The sequence below is a fragment of the Rhincodon typus genome, chromosome 2 (assembly GCF_021869965.1).
Source record: "Rhincodon typus isolate 14 chromosome 2, sRhiTyp1.1, whole genome shotgun sequence".
Classification (NCBI taxonomy): Eukaryota; Metazoa; Chordata; class Chondrichthyes; order Orectolobiformes; family Rhincodontidae; genus Rhincodon; species Rhincodon typus.
In genome coordinates, this window is record NC_063333.1 from 65440391 (window position 1) to 65447467 (window position 7077).

The window sequence follows — 7077 nt, forward strand, 5'->3', positions numbered from 1 at the left end:
GGATGCCCTCGCCAGGCCACCTGAGCTTGGGGGACACCAATTGAGTGAAGGCAATTGCATAGCCTCACTCTGGACCTATCCCGAACAGAGGGACTTTAGGTCAGCCCACAGCAAAACCCAAAACAAAGCCAAGCTTTAGCCGAATGGTTAACATTTTCTTCAGGACCCAGGCTGGAAAGCCATGTGGTTGCTGCCAGTATGCAGACTTGAGACAGCAGAAGAGTCCCGCTAGGCCAAAATTGATTAGAAGAACGTATAGGCTGGTATCCAAGCGAGTGCACATCCTGGAAAGCCCACCTATATCTGGCTTGGAACAGTTAAAATGCTTAGCAACATCTAAATCAGAACCAATCAAAATAAATGCCTCGTCAAATGGTTCTAATGGAGGTTGACACTGGCACGGCCATTTAGTGATTGCAGAACCAGTCTTTAACAAAATTCAGTCTCGACTCCAAAGCTTAAGTTTACACAAGACCTTGGCCAGACGGAGGATGTATACCAGGGAACCTTCACAGATTATGGGTACAGTTTCAGTTCTGGTCTCGTATGAAAAGCAGCTGCTTCAGTTACCACTGATTCTCGTAAAAGGCTCAGGCCCAAGCTTGACGGGCAAAATTGGTTGAAAAAGATCCACCTTGATGGGCTGAGCATTTCTCAATTAGAAAATGGTTACTTGAGTGAAGTCTTAATTAAATAGCCAGAAGTTTTTTAGGAAGGTCTAGGGACTACCTAAGGAGCCAAAGCCACCCTGCATGTTGACCAGGAAGCATTTTCATGATTCTGCACGGCCTACCCACTGCCATTTACCTTGCGTACAAAAATAGAGGCAGAAATCAGGAGGCTGGAAAGTGAAGGAATCATCAAACCAGTGCACTTTGCAGAATGGGCAGCACCAGCCATTGCGATTGTGCAACCCAGTGGATAGGTTCACCTTTTTGGGGATTTTAAACAATCGGTAAACTGCTTCTTGCAGCTAGATAAATACTCAATCCTTCACATAGAGGACTTATACATATCGTTGAGGGGGTAGTGGTGGTGGTGCGGGATGTTGTCCTTCATGAAGCTGGACATGCGAAGGCAATGGCCTAGTGCTTTTATCGCTGGACTGTTAATACCAAGGCCGAGGTAATGATCTGGGGACACAGGTTTGAATCCCACTACAGCAACTGGTGGAATTTGAATTCAATAAAAATCTGGAATTTTGAGTCAAATGATGACCATGAAACTATTGCCCATTGTTGGAAAAATCCATCTGATTCACTAATGTCCTTTAGGGAAGGAAACTGCCATCTTCACCTGGTCTGGCCTACATGTGTCTCCAGATCCACAGCAATGTGGTGACTCTTAACTGCCTTCTGGGTAATTAGGGATGGGCAATAAATGCCTAGCCAGTGATGCCCTCATGCTCTGAATGAATAATTAAAAAAGGAAAAAAAAAGCCGTGTGTACTTACAGTTGCAGTTAGATGAGGATTCCCAGAAGTATGTTACAATTAATACCCATCAGGAGTTATACCAATATGCGAGGCTGCCATTTGGAGTATCATCAGCCTGTACAGTTGTTCAGTCGACGATGTAGAACATTTTACAAGGTCTATCCCTGTCACCATTTAGCTGGATAATTTGCTAATAACAGGGAAGACCAATGAGGAGCACTTAGAGAACTTGGACATAGTCCTTAGACATTTCTCCAAGGCGGGCAAATGTCTTAGAAGGAAAGAAATGTGTTCTAGGCACCCCAACTGATGTACTTGAGATACAGAGTCGACAAGACCGAGTTACAACCATTGGAAGATAAAGTGAGGGCAATCAAGGGTGCCCTGGCTCCTATGTCTGTACCGGAGCTTGGGTGTTTCCTTGGATTGGTGAATTATTACTGGAAGTTCATATGCAACCTGGCCTCCATCCTGGCACCCTTACATCTGCTATTGAAAAGAGTCAGCCTTGGAAATAGTCTAATTGCCAAGATGCAGCCTTTAGGGAAGTGAAGAAGCAGTTATCATTATCTAAGATATACTTTGATCCCAAGCAAGATTTGATGAGACATGCGATGTCACCCTGTATGGAATTGGGGTACTGTTGGCTCACAGGTGGCCCAGTGGAGAGAAATGCCCATCATTGTATGCTTCCTGGACTTTGGCTGATGCACATCGCAAATACGCCCAGAGAGAAATGGAAGGTTTGGCAGTCATCTTTGGTGTGAGAAAGTTCCATCAATACCTTTAAAGAACATACATTTGTAATAGTAACAGACCACAAACCCCTGCTAGGGCTACTCAAATGGGGCAAGGTCATGCCACCATAGTTTCAGGTCAAATTCAATGGGCTCTCATTTCTAAGTGCATACAATTATTAGTTGGAACATCATCAGGCAGGCCAAGTCGCAAATGTGGATGCCTTCAGCCACTTCCCACCTGACAGAAACACCATCTCGTTAGTCCTACTGCTGGAAGAGTACGTTCTGGTTTTAAACTTTATGGGCACCCTTCTGGTCACCACTGACAGTATCAGACTATGGGCGCAAAAAGATCCAGTCCTGGCAAAACTGAAACAGCTGGTGGCAATGGGGGAAACAAGAGGGCCATCACAACCAGAATTGAACCCTTTCTGAAACCAATGAGACCAGATCACCATAGAGGACAGCATTTTATTACGGGGAGCAAGAGTGAGTGTCCCAAGCAAAGGTCGCTGCCAGATACTGGCTGAACTCCACCATGGTCATCCAGGGGTGTCCAAAATGAAAATGTTGGCAAGAAATTGTCTGGTGGCCAGAATTAGATGCAGACATGGCCGCATTGGTGGGGCAGTGCCTGGAGAGCCAACAAGGACAAAAATTACCACCAGCAGCACCCCACCAACCCCCATATTCACAGGAATGGCCGAGTAAACCCTGGAGTTGGTTGTACGTCGACAGTGCCAGCCCTTTCATGGGCTTAACATACTTAGTCATTGTGGACACCCACTCAAAGTTGTTGGATATGCATAGAGTTCATTCATCAAACACAGAGACACGATAGAAAAGCTGTGAGCATCTTTTGCAATACAGAAACTCCCAGAAGTGTTGGTCACGGACAACAGGCCATCATTTATCAGCACAGAATTTGAGTATTTCCTAAAGTTGAATGACATTTGGCATATATGGAGAGCTCCATACTGTCCATCATCCAATGGTCTGGCGGAAACAGCAGTCCAAACTTTAAAGGTAGGCTTAAAGAAACAGCCCACAGCTTCACTCTTTACCAGACTCTCCCAGTTCCTATTTGATTGTTGGACCAGCCCAAATGCAATTACAGGAATGGCCAAGCAGAGTTGCTAGTGGGGAAATGAATCCTCTGGACCTAGAGGGTAAAACAGCCTCAGGAACTCTAATGCCAGACACAAGACTCCCCTGTGAGAGACAGTTCACAGGATGAAGTTTGGTGCTGAGACCACGGAAATGGTATGAGTAAGAGGTTTGGTCTCTTGAGAACCCTTCATTGGAGTGTGAGATGGCTATGGTGGATGTCACAGCCTCAATGCCTTTACCACCTAAAGAAGAGGATGAATTTCTTCCGAGATGGTCTGGGCACAAGAGTTGGGCTACGTTCCGGTACCTGTCACCTGTATCCGAGGCTGAATCAGAGGAACTGGGCCCAGTATGAAAATGCCCCAGGGGAGGCAATAAGAAAAAGAACAAGCCCATGTCTCTGCACTTAGTAGGAGGGATATTGTGATTGTAATGAGGTCAGACTTTATAGAATATGAGTTCACTGATGGAGGCTGTTAATCTGGTCCAATCAGGGAGCCCTGGCTGACAGATATAAACAGGAGTAAGAGACATTCTGTTCGCTCTGAGAGCTGGCTCTGAGGAAGCCGGACTAGTGTCAAGTACTATGCACATGTAAATAAATGGTGGCTTGGTGACGGATTAGTGGCCTCTGTGGAGTTATTTCAAAGGACAGCTTCCGATAGCAATCAAGAGGCTTGAAAACGATCTGTTGGCCATTCAGAGTGATCAGGGTCAGCAGTCTGTCCTCACGGGGTGAGGAGCCGGAAGTCAGGCAGCCCACCACATGTCTTAGCTCTGTTGCCCTCTTGTGCGCCATTTTCTCCTACTATGAGCGTAAAGAAGAGATTGAGTGATACAAAAGTGGGTGGCCCAGCTGTTCGTGCTTGTGTTGAGGTGTCCTGAGCAAGTGAGTAGGCACAGTAGAGGCCATTCAAGTTGAGGATGGAGGGTGGTAGGATGGGTGAGAGTGAGTGAGAGATGGTTTTGCATCTAATTGTGAGAGGGGTAGAGCATGAGCCTTGGTGGGAGGTGTGTTTTGAAGCAGACAGAGAGAGTAAAGTATCAGAGAGATGATGGTGACTTTAATCCTGATGGAATGGAAATGCTCATTAATCTTCTTCCTTCATGCTCGGCATTCCTCCAGACCACTGAGACTGCAATAGCTGAGTGGCAACCTTACATCAGACTCGTAGGGTCTGATGGCACCCTACTCTGAGTCACCCTATCCATTCAGGACCTCCAGCTGCCTGTCCACAAAGCGGGGTGCCAATTTCCCCTTATTCAATAGGTGCACGGCAAATGTCTCAAACCATGCAGGGCAGGTCTGAACTGAGTGCTTGTCCAGGTGTACAACTGACTTTTAAAGATGGCACAGGGATTCCGGTCTATTCCAGTATACTCCAGCAGTAGTGACTTCTTCGGGTACAGTGATTGGAAAAATAAGGCTAAGATCAGACGTGAGAGGTGCCACAAGGGCCAGGTATGTAGTTAATAAGGCAAGTTTTGGACAATAGCATGAGAAATCTTGCAAGGCGTTATGGAGGGAAACCCTCTACGTAACTTGACAAAATTCACACTTTGCCAAAGAAGTAAGAGTCAGTCCAAGCTCAGCAATAAAAATAATACAATTCAATACATTTAATTTCCTTTAATCCCTTATAAAAATAAGAACTGGCACTTACAGACAAACTTCCAAAGCTTTATAACCACCTGCAGACTTCAGTCAAACTAAACTTAGAGCATCCCACAGTGATAACTGAAATCTGTTGTGCATGACTAATCTTGGAATTTTAACCCTCAAGTTTATGTTAACAGAAAAAGTGAGACGGCAAGCACTGATTTATTTTAAACTCTGTGGTTTCATTTAAAAAAAACTGAAAGGATGAGAGTTTTAAAAGTAAGGTTTCCTTTGAAAGCTATCTCAATACTTTGAATGTATTTCACTTCCAACGAGATAATACAATTCTTATATACATTCATGTCTACTTTTGTTGTTTTAAATCTAAGATAGATAAACTTTTGTTCAGCAAAGGTATTGGAGCAAAAGACATATGTGTGGAATTAGGCCACAGATCATCCATGATCTCATTGAGGGGCTTAACGGCCTACTCCTGCTCCTACATTCCTGAGTTTAACAATCCCAAAGGGCACCTGACCTTCTCAAAGGTGTGCTGGGACCATATCCAAAAGGATACCCTATATCTCTAAAAAAAGTTCAGCAATTTTAGATCTTTGCCTACCCAGATATAAAGTGCACAGTCATGTTTTGATCATCCCACCAGCAAAAATCTGATCAGACCGATGCAGTTATACTTTAACATGCGCAGCTGCCACTGAGCCATGGAAATGCAAATTGATCTCACCCCCATTTCTTCCCACTACAGAAATGGTAGGTGCCAAATTTGGTGGTGGTACTTGTGGACTTACACTGTTATTTTTTAACAGGAGAGACACTCTCCACCTATGTCAAATTTAAAGCGAACATTTCAGGATCTTTGATTTATTTTCATTTTATCAGAAAGTAGAATTCTTGAGTAACAGTAGTAGTATTCCGTGCTGTAAACCAAAAGCTTTGGATTCAAGTCCTAATCCAGAACTAGATGGTCAAGGAAGCTATGTTCATGACTTAGCCAAATTAGCTAGATATCGAAAGAAACACAATGTTGGAGAGGCTCAACAGGTCTGGCAGCCATCTGTGCAGAGAAAGCAGAGTTAACATTTTGGAAGAAGTTAGTGGACCCAAAATGATAATTCTGCTTTCTCTTCACAGATACTGCTAGATCTGCTGAGTTTCTCCAGCCATTTCTGTTTTTGTCCCATGTTTCCAGCATCAGCACATTTTTGTTTTAAGTTAGATATCGACCTGTAGATCCTTCCAAAGTGTACCAATGGCAAGTGGTAAGAGTAGGAAAAATACCTGGTCTGCCAAGTGAGGGAAAAACACCAAAGTCCCTACCATGTCTATTCATAGCTCTGGATTAAAATGTGCATGTAAACATGTATGCTGCCACGGTAATCACTGCTCCTTGAGGAAGCAGTTGGCTTCCCCGATTGCACAGTTTGTGAGGATCAGATTTGCCTGTGTTGCACTAAGGACCTACCTCCCTGTCCTAAATGCGGTGAAGATCAGTGCTATTGGTTAGACTCATCTTTGGGCAGGGGGAGGCTATGGATGAGTGGTATTATCATTGAACTATTAATCAAAAGACCCAAATAATGTTCTGGGGACTCAGGTTCAAATCCTGCCATGGCAGATGGTGGAATTTGAATTCAATTTTAAAAAAAAGCCTGGAATTAAGTATCGTGATGACCATGAATCCATTGCTGATTGTCGGGAAAGACCCATCTGGTTCACTAATGTCCTTTAGGGAGGGAAACTGCCGTCCTTACCTGGTCTGGCCTACATGTGACTCCAGACCCACAGCAATGTGGTTGACTCTTAACTGACCTCTGAGCAATTAGAGATGGGCAATAAATGCTGCCTAATCAGCGACCATGCCCCATCCATGAATGAATAAAGAGAATTCCAGAACAGGAAGAAGCAGAAAAATTTGTAAATTAGTTATGTTTAAGTGTTGCAACAAAATAAATTTGCACAGTTTTGAAAAGAAGCTGGATATATTGCAAAGTTGTATCAAAGCTAGATAAACCAGTTGAAAAAATGTCAACATTCACTGTTTTAAATTAGGACTAGGTAGAGAATCAGAAGCAGAAGACTAATCAGGAAACATTAAGTAAGTCAGTTAATAGGGATGGTGTGGTATTTTCTATTATTCTCCAGGAGGGTTCAGCAATTAGTTCAATCAAGGC